We start from the raw sequence: 19,621 nt of genomic DNA on the forward strand, positions 1-19,621 counted from the left end.
CTGAAAAATGACCCAACTAAAAGTAGAAAATATTCATTCATTCATTTTCCGATCCGCCCATCCACACTGAGGGACAATTTGGAGTGTTCAATCAGCCTGCCATGCATGTTTTTGGAATGTGGGAGGAGACCGGAGTACCCGCAGAAAACCCACACAGCCCCGGGGAGAACATGGAAACTCCACACAGGGAGGCCGGAGCTGGAATTGAACCCGGTACCTCCGCATTTATTTAGGAAAGTGATAATACAAAACTGCTCAAAAAAATTAAGAGAACGCTTGGAGTTACATGGTGTTGTTTAAGTGTTCCCTTTATTTTTTGGGAGCAGTATATTTCCCCTCTGTGCTACAGAATAATCTCCACAATGTCCTAATGTTCGGTAGTGTTGCCGGTTCTAATCATAAAACAATGTGGCGAAGGAAAGTGAAAATCACACATTAACTTAAAATGAGACCAATTTGAGCTAAACTACAAAACAGGGAATAACTTATGTAATATAAAAAGCTAATATCTGTCATAGAATGGCTATAGCCTATTACGCAGTAATACTAAATCCAATCTAAACAGCGTTACGCGTCCTCCACCAGGACAACTATATCTGAATTAGAAACTCGGGGACGCATGAAACTTGGCCGAGCTTTGCAACACGAGCCAAGACAGACGGCATTAACGTTTAACAAAGCACAGAACATTTTCCGAGATGCCTCTCAATGGATTTCTTGTCTCTCTGAGTGGACCAAATAAAATTTCTGAGATGTTACTAAACATAGCTGAGAAATGTTTTCAACCGTCGCATATTATATAACTTCATTAACGTTTCCGTTGGGCCGGACATCCAACGCAACCTGTTTCCACAGGAACTGATGTATGTATGCCAATGAGATGTAAATGAGACACCCAGACTGACCTATAGCCTGTGTGTCGATTTGTGACCGGCGGCTGAGCCATCATCCTCTTCTAAACGACTTGACAATAGAGCAATGTATTGATCAGGTCAAGCTACAGGCAATAGGGTCAAGAGTGTGACACGCAGCCAACATTAGTGTTCGGTCTGCAGGTAAAATATCGCAAAAGCAGTCCGATGAGACAATATATCTGACTACCGCATGATCATTTCTGATCATTTGTAGAATATTTTGCCCTTCTACACCACCATAGTGTTTTTGGAAATAAACTAATCAAGATGTGCACCTTATATATTTGACAATAGTTTGTTTCAAGAGGACTTATTTAACCCTTGTGTGCTCCAAATTAAAAAGGACTTAAGTTACGCATTTTACAATTTTTGTAATGATGTATTTTGTGTTATAAAAACATTCTTTTTTTTTTTCAAACACTCAAAATGTTCAGAGGCATCTGTGCTATCCATACATATATAGTTTTTATTAGTTCTTTGGGATTTTGTATTCTTTATTTTTTGCAAAAGGGGAAAAAAAATTGTGTCTGGAGGTCCCAACCAAGCCCTACTAACAATCCCGACCGGACGTGTTCATGTAAAATGCATTGGTTTGAAGCCTCCTCCAAAAAGGCAAACTCATTTGCGATCTTCTGGTGCCACCTAGAAGTTGCACAATTGGAATGACCTCAACCCAACATTGTGGCATGCTTACATCTGTCCAAGCGAAAACAAAGCGATTGACATAAAAATCGCGTGAAATGCATGTATACACATTAGGTTTACGATGCATTCAAAAATATGAATTATAATGGGTCTCTATGGTGTAAAATATGTAAATTGTGAAGATTAAGGTATCAAAACGTTTTTTTATTATTGCTGCAATGCCTCAGAATTTTCAGCCGGTAACATCATGAAATTTAGGCTATGTTAGAACCCCTCCATAAGTTTCAGCTCTCTCGTGTTTTTCTGAATACCTTTGCCTTTGATTCAAAGACATCATTTTACATTTATCGCAAGCGGTGCACTACGAGGGTTAATCATGTGTTTGTGCATCAGCACAGACGTTTGACTGTATTTATTAATCCTTAATTAATTGTCTTCCAACCACCCCACTGCCTTTTTATAAGGGAGGGGGAACTTGGGTTGACCCTTCAATTTTTGGCCTTGTGACGTGCGTGGTAATTGACGCGTGGCATAGGCTGACTGTGCCAAGAGAATGTTGAGGTTCACAGTTGAGACTCGCAGCCACGTCCATTTGCGTTGAAAGCAATTGTCGTCGCCGCCAATAAATTTCGTGTCTACTGTTGTACTTCTAAGCAGCATTGATAAGTCAGTCAGGAGCTGTGAGGATTCTTCTGTGGCTGCAGTTACAGGAAAATACAGTCGTGTTTCTTTTATTTTTCGCTAAATTCTTGTGACGTTGAAAAAACATGTTTCTAAACTAAGTGGAAACTTTTATCTATAGAGTGCTTTAAATTAAGAGCAAATAGCTTCCACATGTGTCCATACAATGCAGGGGAATCCCTTTTCCAACCACTAGTTCACCTTACTGCACAGTGAAACTTCCCAATGGCTCTCTCTCTCTCTCTCTCTCCCCCTGCTCTGCTTCTCTTGGAGTGACCAGTGATAGAGCAACATCTGGAAGGAGCAGCAGTTTTCCTTCGGTGTGTTGTTTTTGTGGGGGGAGATTGTAGCCCCTGATAATCCGTCTCCCTCCTCATTAAAGGAGCTGAATAAACACAGGCCTCTTCCAGTTGTTCCTATGAATTTCCTCAGCAGGCGTCAGGAGACCTAAGCAAGGGCTACTGGATCAAAGCCGCCGGCAGCCCCGAGTTGCACCCAGAGTGAGATTGTGTTCCGGGGTTGGGCCCATTACCTTTCTCCCTGAGAGCCTCGGAGGCCACAAGGTCACACACGCAGTCAGCTCACTGGACTGAGATCAGCGGAGGAGGAGGAAGAAAGGGGAAAGCAAAGCAGCAGGAAAGGAAACCAGGAGTAAGCAAATGACAAAATATGATTTGGCGAGATCTGCGCACTGGATGTTAGGACAGTTTTGCCTGACATGCCAATTACAATGATGTTGCTATCGTCAAAGATGAAGAATCGTATATAAATTCATAGACGGGGGAATCCACAATAATTCAACAGTGATTATTCAAAACAAACTCACCTTCCATCAATGCTGTGTAATGAAGTGTTGACTACATGAGGTAACATGCAATACGTGTCACAGTTCGAACTTGCTTTTTTTCCACTCAGGGCTCAAAAGGTAGGCACCCTTAATTCTGAAACTATTGGTTGTTAAATACGGAAATCTGTACTCACCATTATTCGCATTCGACAGAACTACCCGACGCAAAACAGACTGATTTGGCAAGCAAAAAAGTGTATGTGTGAAATGTACCACAGTCATTGATTTTTTAAAATTGTTTTTAATTATGGGGGTGTAGGTGGATTTAATAAAAAAATGCAATACATGTCTCCTTTAAGTTTAAGACGAAAACTTTGAGGGAGAAAATGGTCTACTTATCGGAGGCAATGTCACAGCTTGGGCGCGCATGGCTTCTTCAGGGACGGACGGGCTCATTAATCTTCATTGATGTACAGAAATTATCGCAGCGGAAAAATTAACTCAGAGGTCCACAGTAACATTTTGTTTGCCAATCAAAAAATGTGCATCGGCTTTAGAGAGTCAGATAATGCTGCCAAAGCAACAAAGTAGTTCATCATGCTGGACAAGTCAATATCCAGATTCAAACCCTATTGAGCATGCTTTGTTGTTGTTGTTAGTTTTTTTAAAACCTTTTTAAGAGGAGACTGAAAGGTGTAATCTCCAAAAACAAACATCACCATTTAAGATAATTTAATACTTTTTTTTGTATTTAAAACATCCTCATCCAATGCACACATAATCAGCCTTCAAAACAAATCTCAAGTACACACCTCCTCAACCCGAGATATATGACATACTGAAACTGCAGTCATTTCTGTAATCAATAAAACATAATTGTAACGACAGTAACTGAAATCAACCGTTTGCTTACGAGGTGACAAATGTCCTGAATAACTGTGAAGGACAATCCTCATCACTTATGTGTACTGCGTGTCCGTAATTATTAGCCGACAAAAAGAGTTTGTGAGTATGCCAAGCACAATACATTTCATAATTTCTGTTGGCTTCAGATGTCTCTCGACTGTGCTATATTTATTCATTACTATTTATTTTTAACAACTTGTGAAGCAATTGTTAATTGGAGCTGTGATTATTATTATTTTTTTTATCAATGTTTTGTCTTCAGCATTCTGCACGTTAATTGTGGACTTAATTAAAAACAGCTGACATTATTAGTTGTTGTCAGGTCCTGTGCTCTGCAAGCTTCCCGATGAGAAAAACCTTTTCAAAAAAGGATAAAGAAAGTTGTAGATGTTTCGGTGTCATCGTCCGCGTCTGTTTTTTTGGACATGCATCAAACGGATGCCCTTTTGGGGAGAGAAATGGGTGTGGGTTTTGCAAATTAGGGCGCCGGAGGCACACGCTGTTATTTAGAATGAATTCTGATTCATCAACATACCCACAACGGTGAAAAGAAAATAGGCCTGTAGCGGGTGTCGTGAATCTGAATGTGATTTTGCGTATACGCTGAATTTGTACGAACATTCCAACACCTTTATTAGTGAGTGAGGCCCAGTGTTCCTGACAAAACATTCTGGATATTCCTGAGAGGTGATAATAGCGGTTGGCATGTCTGAATAAAACATGTTTTCATTGGTCGTTGGGCGACACCGTTTCAACAGCATATGCAATAGAACAGTCTCATGTTGAAGACTCACTACATCAATGTCATAATTCTGTTCGCCTCCACGAATTAAAAAAACACAGTTTAATATACGGTTGTGAATTTGACCACATCTCCTGATATTGACATGAAAAGAAAACTCAAGCAACCCAAGGCGGGGAAAAAAGATAAAGCCACCGTTTTGCCTTAACCAAGTGGTATTTGTGTCTAAATGACACTAGAACTCAACTTGACCGTTCACACTAGCTGAACCGAAGGTTTCTCTATTTGACAAGCTCAGAATGAGAATGCATCTCACGCACACACCTGCACACGCACGCACACACACACACACACGCACACGCACACGCACACGCACACGCACACACGCACACAAACAAACAAACAAACATACCCACCAAATATTAAACGGTCAATGTAATTAACTTATCTGGCTTGCTGTATGATAGGTAGGGATGTGCTTGGAAATGAGTCAAATGACCATCGTGTTTGTGGGACTGTAAACAGTGCGTGTGTGCGTGCGCGTGCGTATAAATGGCCATGTGGTCATCATCAGGCTCCGATCAGCCCCTCCATTAGTTACCGAGCCGTGGGTCTGTGCTGGAGCCCACCTGCCCTGAATACAGATTAGGAGTGGAGAGTATCAGCTGCAAACACAATGAAGACAAACACACACTCAGAACTGATAAAATTAATATCTGATTTCATTTATTACGCCCTCCTAAACAGAATAATTGTGCTGTGTACACCTAAGCGATGGAGATGCCGCATCCGAGCCACAAAATAATTGTTGATTTAAAATATTTCCTCCGGTTGTGAAAAGCACACAGACATGCGAGTACTTCATCCGCCGGTTGGCGGCAGATCATCGCTTACACAATCTGCAATAACGTCAGACGCGGCGCGGTATACACACACACACACACACACACACACACACACACACACACACACACACACACACACACTGGCGGCCGTGCACAAAAGCAAACATGGCGTCCTACCTCACTCGTCCTCTCGCAGCCTCGGACCCACACAGTCGTGACGAGAAATCTGCAGGCAGTCATTACAGCGAGTCGAGCAAACACGGCGCCGCCGTGCCCGCTCACAATGTTTTCGCAGGCCCGACTGTTGTGTTGATGCATGCGTGCGCTGACAAGCATACAGACAGAAGGATAAAATGTATCCGTTCAACAGAACGCCGGGTATGCTTACTAGGGGTGAACGAATTTCAAAAATAATCTAACTGCTCTCCCTCACACCCCCCTTCAATATTGCAATTTATATCTGCAATTATTTTTTTCAACGTCCCCTTTCCCTGTTTTTTTTTTTTTTCAATAAAATATATCTCTATTACAATACACAATACCAGATTTATTATGCAGAAACTTTTTGGTCTTACGCTTACACTAAAATAAAGGCAGTACAGTTCATTTATCAACTTCAGAGTTGTTAACTTATTAAACACTTTGGCTCGCAGTCTTCGAAGGTTTTAATACAACAACCTCACAAAGTTCCCTCAACCAGGTGTGGCGTATTTAGAAGTCACTAAGTCAGAAATCAGATTTTAACAATCACGCAAACAAATCTGTGACTTTACCATTTAAAATGCTCGTATTTTAAAATTTAATAATTATATAAACATGTGGACTGCACTTCTTAAGTATTGAAGATGTCCAAACACTGTATAAATGAAGAAATATAAAAAGTACAACCCCCAACTTATCCGCGTGTAGTCGTCTCTTACTGTTGTGCTTGGTTGCCATGGTAATAGAGAGACATGGCCAAACTAAAATTGCGATGGGCGTGGGAGCAATGGTGAACACAGCGAACAGCTTTACAAAGACTGGGAGGCAGTGTCGAGCGGGTTCAGCCACAATTTGTGAGTGGATTGTGGATGCTCAGGCTTACGTACAGTATGTGCTTGCATTGTTGTTCGAGCTTTCGCAAAAGGCACGGCAACAACAGTGACTCTGAAAATGACACGAGGGAACCTGGCATGTTTGATGGAGAATTTGCCCAGCTGTTCATTTCGGATACAGAAGATGAGCACTTCTGTATCCGAAATGAACATGGATTTGAGGATGAGAATTGATCAGAAAATAATGTGAGTAAATACTGAGTTAAACACTTCAATAAAGTACAACTGGACTCAGTTTTGTTCCTGCTGCCTTTTTAAAAACATATGCTAGCATGCATGCATGAATGTATGTACCGCATTTTATAAGCTAGCCTACATTTTACCATGCCCGCATCCAATAAAATAACGCATCTTGTGTATGTGTTAAATACTGACATAGCGCCCGTAGCTGACATGACACATTTTAATACGGTGCGCCGTATGGTCGTAAATATATGGTGGATCCTATCGTACTTTCGTCACGCGGCACCTCCACTCAGAGTCAACTCTCTTGAATGGCTCTCTTCATGACAGCCACTGGCAAGTATTACCCGAGACAAGAAATTACATTTTTTTTTGTTTAATCCAATTGAAATCTGTCAGCAACATTGCAATTCAATTTTTTTCCCAGAAATTGTTCAGCCACATTATGGACTATGACGTCTGTGTGTCCCTCTGACAGCACAATGGGGGCCATGGGAGACCTCGGTGAGGGAGGCCTCCTTTCAGTCCTCCTCCCCAAAACATTACTTTGCCATTTTAAGTCACCTAGCTTCTATTTCCTCCAATAAAAACTAATGAGCTTTTCTGTCGGAAATCACGGCCACTCTTGAGTGCTCGAGCCGAGGCCTGGCTCGATGGCCTGTAATTGCCGTCCGCAAGTCCCTTTTTAGCTTTTTTTTTTTGTAATGTTTTGGATTTGATTCTCCCCACCAACGGCAACACGCCGCCACATCTCTTGGTCCTGCGTGCTTTGGGGGCTGATTGCCTGCGGCGCATGCCCCGCACTCAGTAATCAAACAGGAGCTGGAGAGGGGGCAAAACAGCAACTCAAGGACCTTTTATAATTGGGAGGGATTTGGAGGGCAGTTGGACTTTACATTTGGTGTCGGAAATGGTTGTGGCTGTGTTTGGGCTGAGGAAGGGGAGGGGGCAACATAGGTGGCAAAAGCCTCCATTTAAATCAAGTCATCCATCATAATGCTTTTGTGAGTAGTCCGCATATATGTTCTTGCAACAATGAAAATCAACACAAGTGGTTCACGCGTTGTGAGAAAAAGGACATGATTTAGAACCCGATGTAGGGTGTAGTCACTTGCAAGTGCCACATTTAATATCCCTTTTTAAGGCTTATTTTTTTACATCCTCATTTTTGTCATCAAGCTGTCACTGTCTCTTCTTGCAATGACTGTGTAATTTTCTGCATTATGCACTGGAAGATACCATAGAGTATTTGTACGCACCCAATGAAAGGGGAAATGATTTGTAAGAAAAATTTGCGGTGTCTTTAATCATATATTACACCTGGATCTAAATCATAAATACACCCGCAACAAAGTTACCATTTCAAATCATACCTCTTTTTGATATTCATTCAAATGTAGCCTAGACATGAGCCCAATCAAATATCCAAAGCTTTTTCTAATATTTTGCAGTGATATGTAATTAACCTCTTCACAAGATAAAGCACAAATGAAGTCCATCATAATCAATAATAACGTTAATGTTAGATTAATCCCTCTGACAGTGTCACTTTAAATGTTTGCATCATGCATTTTTATCTTTGTCGAGTCACAATTATTGACACAGGTATATTGTGCAGGTATACAGTCTCTAATTTTTGACCAGTGAGCGTAACTATCTGCTTGTTCAGCTTTACAGAATAAACACGGCACAAATTGCTTTTATGTTTAAATTCAAACTCTGCTGTTGTCTTTAATATTTGCAAATGAGTCCCTGGTGGGTAATTAATTTACTAGTTTTGAAATTCTGGGCTTAACTGTGGCAGTTGTTGGTTACATACTGAAGAGAGTCAAGAAAAAAATAACAAATTCACGCGATTGATGCGGTCAGTTGCTTTTGCTAAGGGACAGACAGTACAAACATTGCCCACAAATTCGTTCCTTTCTCAATGCATTGCAATCGGTGGCTGTTTTATAAGCATGGTGGGTCAATATTGTGTTTTGTGCAATGTTGTTGTTGAAACGTAAGACCAGAAATAAATTTTGAATTGTGCAATTAGGAACACAAACATAGAGTATCTACATCTACACACCCCTGTTCAAATTCTATGTGTTCATTCCTTCACACTTTTCCCATACACGTGTTTCGGATATTTTGTTGCGATCCAACTTTTTGGCCATATTCCCAAAAGGTATGTTTGGCGTAAACATAACGCTGCTCATCACTGAAACCACACAATACCTACAGTAAAACATATGCTGGTGGTAGCATCATGCTTTGAGGCTGTTTTTCTGCGAACTGGAACCGTGGTTAGGGGGAGCGAATTATGAACAGTTTGAAAAAGTAGATTCAGGCTACTGCTATGAGGCAAAAACTAAGATTAGGGAAACCTCTTCGAACAGCTGAACTTTATTTGGGATGAATCAGAAGCATTATCAATGGTGGCCGGAATGTGCTGATTCCTATGTCATATAATCTTCAAAAAGATCGCAGCACAGGCAAATCTCAGTTAGAAGAGGGTGTATACGTTTGTGCAACCACATCTCAGTTTTTTTTCTTTTTACCTCCCTATTTAAAACGATTCATTTATTTGTTTTGTTTCACTTCGTTCAATGGTCTAATTTTTTTAACATCAGAGTCATCAATGTACTTTTTTTTTCTCATGAATGTCACAGATAACAAGTGTCAAGATTGATTAAAATTATGATAAATCATCGAGAATTGACTTTTTTTTTAAAGAAACAGTACTAGTGTGCATCTTCTGAATAATGTCACTGTGTTGTAGTATTGTATTGCATTATTGCATTTAATATGTTCTTAGATTGTCGCTTCTACACTGTGATTAAAAATTTATTAAAAATTAAAATCGTAATAATAGCCTCAACCATAGCTAGAATTTAATAGGCGATGTTAGCAAATGTTGCCCAAAATGTTGGTAGCATTGTATGACTGGTAATATCCATCCATCCATTTTCACAAGGGTCGCGGGGGGGGGGGGGGTGCTGGAGCCTATCTCAGCAGTCTTCTGGCAATAGGTGGGGGACACCCTGAACCGGTTGCCAGCCAATCGCAGGGCACACAGAGACGAACAATCATCCACGCTCACACCCACACCTTGGGACAATTTAGAGCAGAGGTGGGCAAACTACGGCCTGCGGGCCAAATCCGACCCGCTGGTGTTTTTAATCCGGCCCGCCGAAGGTTGGTACACAATTAAAGATCGATGTCAATGGCTGCATTCATTTCTTTTGGACTTGTAATGACAGGCATTTCAACGCCAGGTGGCACAGTTACTTGAAGTTGCAGAGCATAGGGAGGAAGGGGGAGACGATACGGAAGCCCGCAGTCGCGCCAAGTCAAGGAAATCCCGTTCGATACGACGGAATAATGTACTCTTAAAGTATGAAAAACGTGCCAAAAACTGCAAAATACTGCTTTTTAAATAAAGAAATCCAATTAATATTATGTCAAATTTAGTTCACCCTTTTGATCCGTCCCTCCATATTATTTTCTGGTTCTCATGTGGCCCTATGCAAAAAATAATTGTCCACCCCTGTTTTAGAGTGTTCAATCAGCATGCCATGCATGTTTTTGGAATGTGGGAGGAAACCGGAGTACCCGGAGAAAACCCACGCAGACTCCACACCGGGAAGCCGGAGCTGGAATTGAACCCGGTACCTCTACACTTCGAGGTTGATGCGCTAACCACTGAACCGCCGGGCTGCCTTCCGGTAATATGTTTTTCCTAAAAAAATAAAAATAATAATAACAATAATACAATAACATTTTAAAAACAGTCATATCACAATCCATGACACCGTACAGTATACTGGAGGGTTGAGAAGCTTTTCATCGCTGTGAAAAGCAATTTGGGAAAAAAAAATGATGAAAACAATTGAAATTACCTTCGGATGAATGCAAGTTGGGTTGTCAACAAATGAAGCTGCCCTCCCATGTGTTCCATCTGTGCGTTGCTGTTTTTGTCCTTCAGAGAATAACTGCAATGTTGGTGTGCACACTTTCTTAATTGCATTAAGAGGATGACGCACTTTCGTACTCTGTTTAAGCTCACTTTAATTGCCTGTGAATGGTGCACCGGGGAAGCGGGGACTGAAGGCACAATGTGGACATGCAATTAGCTATCGTTCCTAAGCTGCTTTGGGGAGGGATTGCTGCGGAAATGCAAGCGAGGGCTCCAATTCATGGAGGAATTTGACACGCGAGGAAACAAATGCTATTTTGTGGTGGCATCTTGATGGACTGACATTTTATTCATTAAAGAGTCATCCATTGGCGGAAGGCAAGACAGAGAGAAGCGGTCAAAGGGAGCTAGCGGCTGTGATAAAAAGCCGTAGACGACGTCGAGATAGAGGTGAGGCGCAAATAAGAAATGAAGACGGAGGCAGCAAGCTAAGAGTGATTGAGGGAGATCACGGCGGAGACGTATGTGTGAGCCCCGGCAAAATGTCACTTTAGTTGTGAACGAGTGCCGCGGCGATGACAATACGTCTCCAGGAAGCATCCGGCATGCGCTGGATCTGGGAATTGCACCCATTTTACATATTTCACCTAAAGTGACATATCAAGTGGAACCGTGTGGGACGCTGCCACCTACGAGACCCTTGGAAAAATAACACTGGTGCTCCTTCATTTGCTCCTGTCGTAAAATTGACCATATTTATTATTTTTTGGACGTCACTTTTACATTCCTTCCCTGATTACAATGATGGGTCTGCAGTCCATAAAACCGTCCTACTTTATAAATATTCATTTTCTATTACATATTTTTCAAGCTGTCTGATGTGGAATGACGATGAGCACATAAGTAGCTCTTAAAACATGCTATTCGTTTATGATCCTTTATCCGGCCGGATTGGATAGGCCCCACGCAAGTTTCATGTGTAAATGTAAGGCATTTAGCAGCTGACGTCATGCATTAGCTTAATGGCATTGTTGCGGATAGCCTTAGCGTTTAATAGCACACAATGCAATAGGTACAGCATGCTGAACCACCAGTGTAGCACTCGCCCCTCCTTCTCTCTGTTGCGTTCCTCATATTTCTTTGCTCATCCCCCCTTTTTCATTTTCCCCCCTACCCCCCAAAATACCCCTTCCCCCATCTTGGACCACCTCTTCCTGGCCCTGCTGTTTCTCCTTTTCTCCCCCTCCTTTTTTTTTCATTTAATAGTGGACCTCGGTGTGGTTGCCATGTCGACCAGCCAGCATATTACTATGGCAACGGGTCTGAGCGAGACAAGGCTGCTGATTAGGGAGAGATGTCTAGTATAGCCTGGCCAGTGGAGGGAGGGGAGGAGAAGAAAGAGGGGGGGGGGGTATCGGGGTGCTGGAGGGGAATTGAATATTATAGAGCTGCATATTGTGTTTGGTGTATGTGTGTGGATGGTGCATGCTTGCATCTAAAAAAAAAGGTCACTTCTGATACACTGCAGCCATTTCCAGTCTTCCAGGGTTGTCCTTATTTTTAAATGACAAAAATACTGTGATTATTGCTTTCTTTCTTTCTTGATGTTAATTTGATTATTGTGAGATATGACCGATCCAGCATCGTCAAGTTTGGCAGATAGCAAACAGTTCTTTAAATGAGGCCCCAAGCTGTTTAATGTCACTCCCAGTTGAAATTTACTGTCAAAGTCAACATCAGATCAAGAGAATTACACGTCATATATTTAAAAGAACAGCAAAACATCCAAGACGTCGAACAAAGAACATCAGTGGTTGCAGTAATACAAAAAATGATTTAAGCAACACATATTTGAATAGAAAAGGTGCATTAGCAGATGTCAACAGACAATATAACAATACTCAGTGTTATATTTTCTTTATCCTCTGCAAACATAACACTTTAAATGCAGTTTAATGAAGCACTGACCGGAGTGATTGAAAGTATTTTTTTTGTATGTCTTCATAATTGTATTCTACTGTCCCCCCCAGTGGACCAGTTGCACTTATCAGAAGATGTCACAATATGTTGAATCACGATGCACAGACTGTTTCATTCTTGACACTTTATTCACTCATGTTATTCCTGTGCTTTGTGAAATAAACCCCAGTACCCTTTTCAAGATTAAAACACATTACAAACAGGTTTTGAGAGGGGCAAGAGTATTTCCATTAATTTCAACGGGGAAAGATGGTTGAGATTTTGCTGCTTTTGAACAGATCACAGTTCAGATAACATGCAGAGTGTTATGACATGTGAAGGACAGAGGGGCATTTTTCTTTTCTTAAATTGCACCATCCTACAGGAACACTAATTAACATGGCATAGGATGCCACAGACCTCCCAGCTCCATCAGAGAAACTAATTACAAAGATCAAATTAAAGCGAGAAAGAGGATGGGGGAGCAGTGGGGGGAGGGGGGTGTAGTGAGATGGGGAGGGGTCTCCCCACACCAATGGCCCAGTCAAGCCATCAGCTCATTGAAGTTGGTAATTATAGCTTATTTATTATTCATCCTTCAACTAAATAAGTGTGATATTTCAATAACAATAATAATAAGTGCAGATAAAAAGGCAGCACAGACTACAGACTTACTAATTGCGGTGCTTTGGAGATTAAATGGCCGGAAAAGTGTTGTTATTTATTTATTTATTCATAACATCCAACTTAAGCGCATAGGAATCCACACAGCTAATTAGGTTTTCCTTGCGAGAGCTCCCTGGTGGACATAATCCTCAGAAAAACCTGGATGCCATCTTTCCTTTATCATTTTTGGGCGGGGGTGGGGGCAGGGGCAGGCATCTAATGGCTTGCTGTTTTCATTTTGACAAGGTCTCATTAGACTGAGAACATAGTGTCATATCATTGAGGAATTAGCCCCCCCCCCCCAAAAGAAAAAAAAAAACATTTTGCCAAGATCATGCCTGGTTGGTTTCACTTTAGCAATTTGTGAAAAGGAAGAGCCGTTCAGATGCATTCTGTTGCGACGATATGTCTTGCTTTGGTGATAACACAAAGTATCAAACAACAAAAACAATACTGAGAAAAGCCTTGTAGTTTATTAACCGATACACAACTAAGAAACGGACAGTGAACAATCTTGGCATTGTCCAAGTTAAACGTCTGTGGCCTTTTTCCATGCTGTCCTGTCGCCATCTACAGGGATTTGTTCATCATGCTAGTGATTTACAAACCTGCATTTCACAGACAAGCTGGGCGAGACATTTTCCATGCCTCCTCATTGAAAAATGAACTTGACAAATATACTTGGCGGTGGTAAATGGACCAATAAATATAGATATCCATAGCAGTGAATGAGTAAATAGTTTGACATCGGCAGACTTCTGCACTTTAAATAGTGACATTCATTTCATAGCATTGTCAAAACCATATCATGATTTGTTAAAACTTTTGCTTAGTCCTCCATCTTGGGAAATATTAACCGATGATATATTATACTGCAACAACAACAACAAATATAATATAATAAAATATAATATAACATAATATAATGACTGAAAAAATGCCAGCAAGGCTGGGCGTGGAGCATGAGTGTAATGCTTTGATTTAACTTTCATCTTGCAAGGTGGGAAATGTTCTTTCACAATGGTTCAACATTTAGTCCCATGGGTGGATTTGACCTGACAGTTACCATGACAATTTATCGTGACAGCACTTCTCAGGAAGTGACGTACTGTGTCTAAAGTATTGTCCGGTTGAATGATACATAGTGATTCTAAAGTCAGTAGCAAGGCATATCTTTTTGTGCATCATCATAATTAGCTACTACTGTGGCAAAACAGGGAGACCCGGTGTTCCAGTGGTTAGCGCGTTGACGTGTAGAGGGACCAGGTTCAATTCCAGCTCCGGCCTCCCTGAGTGGAGTTTGCATGTTCTCCCTGGGCCCGCGTGGGTTTTCTCCAGGTACTCCAGTTTCCTCCCACATTCCAAAAACATGCATGGCAGGCTGATTTAACACTCTAAATCGTCACTGGGTGTGGAAGCGAGGATGGTTGTTTGACTCTGTGTGCCCTGCGATTGGCTGGCAACCGGTGCAGGGACAATTAACAAAAAAACCCGCCTACCGCGCGAAGATGGCTGGGATAAACTCCAGCATCCCCGCGACACTTGTGAGGTTACGCGGATTGGAAAATGAATGGATGGATGGATGAATGGATGTAACAAAACAAGCCCACGGCTTGGTTGAAAGTTTGATGTGGAAAATTCACACACCCTGTTCAAATTCCATGTTTTTGTGATAAGATTAGAAAACCTTTATTTGTCTCACAATGGAGAAATTCCCAATTCACAGCAGCAAAATGATGAAAAAGAGAAGTAGATGATGAGATAAACGATAGCAAGACAAATAATTTCAAAATCTGTTGACACCATTGTGGCCTGTAACCTGTGCAACTCATTTGGAAAAAAAATAACTCTTGAAGAGGGGAAGTAAACACAAACAATTGAACTAGTGGGATTGCACAAGTGTGCACACCCCGTTCTAACTGGTATATCACTGTGTTCAGAATAACACAATCATGGCCAATTTGTGTTAAATGGGAGCCAGTTCACACCTAACCCGATTTAAAGTGCCACTGGTAAACCCAGAAAAAAAGTTCAGCTCTTCTAGTAGGCTTTTCCTGACATTTTTCTTTTTGTTGTTAGCTTGCAGAAAGCTTAAGGTTTTGTACCAGCACTGGCTTGTATTTCAACCTGTTCGTAATTCTTTTCATCTTATTAAATGCCCCAGTTCTAGCTACCCTAAAGCATGGTGAGTTGTACAGATCATAGGTCACACTGATTGTGAAAAAAGGCTTTTTTTTTTGGGTGGGGGGACTTTTTTTAACACAAAAACCTGGCATTTGAAAAGGGGCGTGTCGATTTTTTTAGATCCACTTTATGTTAGCTTGGGGATCATCAGCCATCTTCTCTCTCCCTTGCGTTCCCCTAAGCTGAACTCTTAAGGCACCTCATTATAAGACTGCCAGGCTCTTGGCCTCACTGGCTGTGGCGGAGGTGAAGAATATCATATCATCATAAAGTGGAGATGGCATTACACTCGTCACAAATTATCGATGAATTTTAGTGTGTGGTGGCAGGCCTGGCAGGCGAGTGCTTCACTTAAGTGACTCTCAGGGTCTGCAATACCGCTTCAGCCTTCAAATGGAAGAACAGTGAGCGTGAACATGCACTCCCAAAGACGTATTGTTTATGGAGCAAGAAAAAAAAAAGATTTTGTTGCCTAAACTACAGCAGCGAGACCTTGTGTGAGGCTGGTCCAAGTTCATGTTCATCAGTCCTGGTTCTTGTCAGCTTTAACCGAAATATTAGAATATCTCTCGGTAGAATACAGGGCAGTTCTACTCTACAAACACAATCATTCACATTGTTGGACATGTATAATGAAAAATATAATCAATTCACCTCCGGTTGGGCTTCGGGTGCATCAAATTAGTTTACTTTGGAAAGGTATTTGCACTAAAAATAAAATATAGCTTTTCCTGTTCTCCACGCAATTGCAATAACTGTTTGCTAATAATTTTGCCAACAACCAAACTCCCTCAGCTCACAGGTTATGGAAGGAAAAGCATCATTATTTCTTATACTTCATCTAGTTTTCCTTGGCTGAACAGCTTTTGTGCGTATATACATCTTTGACCGGAGGTGTAATATCGTCGTGTCTTCTTGCAGTACAGTGTTATGTTCCTATTAGTGCCTTTGTCCTTGAATCTCAAAGGATCCTTGCTAATATACTTATATTAGGCCAATCAAGCAGCTGCAGACAGTCTAATTGAATAGTCAATACCTGGAAGAATCGTAAGCAATGTTTAGAGAGATCTATATTTGTGTGAATAAAGTTTATCTCGCCTCGGCTCTCAAGAATCTTTCATCTCCCACAATCTGAGCCTTTGGTGCATTCTTAATAATTATTTGTTTGACTTCAAGCATGAATACGTTCAGTGATGTGTAAATAAGTGACCTTCCAGCCGGTGAACTTTGGAGGCAGAAGCTTTGTCTGCTGTTCGTTTGCGTTTTAATATGTCCCAGTCTTATTTTTAAACCATGCAAACTCAGACTAATTGAAAAAAAGAAGCTGAAAGATGTAACCACGAAAATAGGACATGACAGACAGCGCTATTGATTTTATTGATTGATTCCACTTGGATGCTTGCAGTTTTGGTCTAAGCTTATAAACACTCATGGAATTTGTCACTAAGTCCCCATGGATAACTGCGCTGTGGCATGGAAATGGCAAATACATGTCTTGAGCCTCTCTAGAACACTTGAAGAGAAGAGAGATTTTTGGCCCGAATAGAAAGCTGCTGAATTGGTATTTTTTCTAATCCCCCCCCCCCCACTTTTTTTTAATTGGCACATATGTGGCTTTGTAGTTTACACTGATGCAGTTGGAACAAAATGCATTACAACAAACTTTATAAGATTGGATGTTGGATGTGCAGACGCATGCGTGAAACAGCAGTAATCTATACTCAATGTAGAGCAAAGTTGGCATTATGATTATAAACTGCAGCAAATGAATACTTTTAGATTTTCCCAATGATTATTTGAGTAATCAAAAAAAAAACTAATATTTTTCATGATGAAACACAGTTACGAGTTGGGGTCACCATTCGCCCACTCATGTCCGACTGTCGTATCTGTAACTGGGTGTGTATGGCTTTAAAAGAGAGGGCCTGGCCTGGTGAGTGATTTGGGTGACCATCTACACGTTGAAAGACTTACAGAGAGTGGTGTATGAATATGATTTTCATGGGTTTGTTTTCCTCTTCCTCCACCAAGTCTGAGGGCCTATCGTATTTGTTACTAGCATAGCTCACAATACTGATTCAGAACATCATCAAAAATGTGGTTGTTGAGAAGCGCTTTTCAGGTCGAAATTTTTTTTCTTTCATCATGGTCGAACACTAACCGATAAGCCGGGCGGGAGGAATCGACCGCTTTGGTCTTAACGGGGGCCTGCATTTCTCTAAGCGGTCTTCATGTAAATGCTTCACATGGGTGGACATGCATGACCATTTTTAGGGAATAACAACCAAAGCGCAGTCAAACACATCGTACTGTTGCTCGGCCAACACACTCACACAAATGAACACACTGACCAGCCCGCACCCCCTCGGGGCTGTGGGGCAGCATTTGAGCGATGTCTCCCCAGGGGGCTGATATTTTATAGTTTGTGTCCATCAGTGGCATAGCCCGGGGCGCCAGGGTTGACAGTAAGTGCTCTCAACACCGGCGACACTGATTCATCTGCGCTATGACACAGATGAGAAAGGGTGGGGGAGGGTGGATGGGGCAGGGTGCATGCGCATGTTCTGTTTACGATCAGTACATGGTGAAGTGAACTCCAAACTGCCTTCTGTTCATTGGCATATCCTCGGACGTTCAGCACAGACAGACAGCCATGTGACAATATCACAGAGTAAGAAAGGGGCTCCCATCTCACATGGCGTTTCAATGTTTCAGCCACTACTTCACCATGCACGCTAGTGAACCACTTCTACAGAAATAGAGGGAGGCTGCCTGTGAACCCCAGCCATGTACATGTGCATACTAAGCACTCGATGTGTCACCTCTTCCTGACAATCCTATTTTTTTTCCCCCCGTATGAGGCTTGTGTTCATTTTTCCTTGTCAGCAGAAAGTAATTTGCTGTATTGTGATTCACTTCTAAAACTTCGCGACGAGCTGTCTGATAAGTCACTGGCCCCCCACTGCAATCCCCGCACCCATACCAGAGCATCACCCACAATATGGAAATAAATAAATAAACTAATAAATAAAGGTGGCACCCCAACCCCCATCCAATCTCCAGCCAACGTCACCCCGCACCCCATCTCCTCCTTTCCAGACTGAGCGCGACATAGCCGAAGCTGAGGCGGGCTGCTAAATTAGATAAGCAGGGCTGAAGCACAGCGCCCCTGATTAATAAAAGATGCAGTGCTCCCTGGGGATGGTCCCCTCCGAGGGCCCGGCAGAATCCAGCCTCAGACAATGAACCTGGCTCTCCCACAATGAACAGGAAATGGAGAAAATGAACCAATCATGGAAATATAACATTTAAAACAGTACGAGCCTGTGACCCTCCATCATATTACACATGCAGCATATTAGATAATAACATGTGCTAAAGGTGCAGAAAGGGAACAAAAATGTCAACACGCATTCACTTATTTTGGAAGCGTGGCCCACCGTTGATGTGTTTGGATAGAACCACCGAGTGAGTTCCTGCTGTATGAGTACAGACAGAAATTTGCATGGCTGTTAGCTACTTCAAATTCATGGTCAGTTTCTGTGCTGCGGTGGTCCACATTAACAGTCTGAATATATATTTCACATCCATTTTCGTGATCCAGATTCACATTTTTCGCATTAAATAACCCCCCTTTAACTCATACTATTTTTCAACACAAGAGCAGTAGCACATAATTCTGCCCTTATGTTGATATTAATTCGGAGTTTTCACAGAGCGATATGAACATTACATTTATTAACATAGGCTGGTTGTGGTTTGCAGTGGTGTTGAACTGCACCCCATCATTTTGAAAGGTGCTTCTTCATATTTACTTTATTTATCATTTCATTTATTCATTCAATGTATTCAGCAACATGAGCTGAGAGGGAAAGTATATTAGAGATTCTTAGTATGATGAACTGCAGTTTTCCACCTCTGGATATTACAGCCACGACGATTTACAACACGGTGTTAAATTAGTATGCCACTGATGGTGTCAATTTGAAATGAGTCGTTTTAGATGATTAATAATTAGATGTAACCATTGTTGCAGTCAGTGATTACATTTTGTGTTATGTTTATTTACCATGCGCGTGTATACATTCCTGCTTATCGGAATATGCATGACCTA

At 41.5% G+C, this 19,621-nt stretch overlaps 1 protein-coding gene across 3 annotated transcripts in view; it reads left to right on the forward strand.

Moving 5' to 3' along the window:
* zfhx3b (zinc finger homeobox 3b) overlaps positions 1 to 19,621 on the forward strand; it is a 266,964-nt gene that overhangs the window by 53,380 nt on the left and 193,963 nt on the right. The gene's annotated exons all lie outside the window — the stretch shown is intronic.

This window comes from Hippocampus zosterae, chromosome 4 (assembly GCF_025434085.1).
Source record: "Hippocampus zosterae strain Florida chromosome 4, ASM2543408v3, whole genome shotgun sequence".
In the NCBI taxonomy this organism is placed as follows: Eukaryota; Metazoa; Chordata; class Actinopteri; order Syngnathiformes; family Syngnathidae; genus Hippocampus; species Hippocampus zosterae.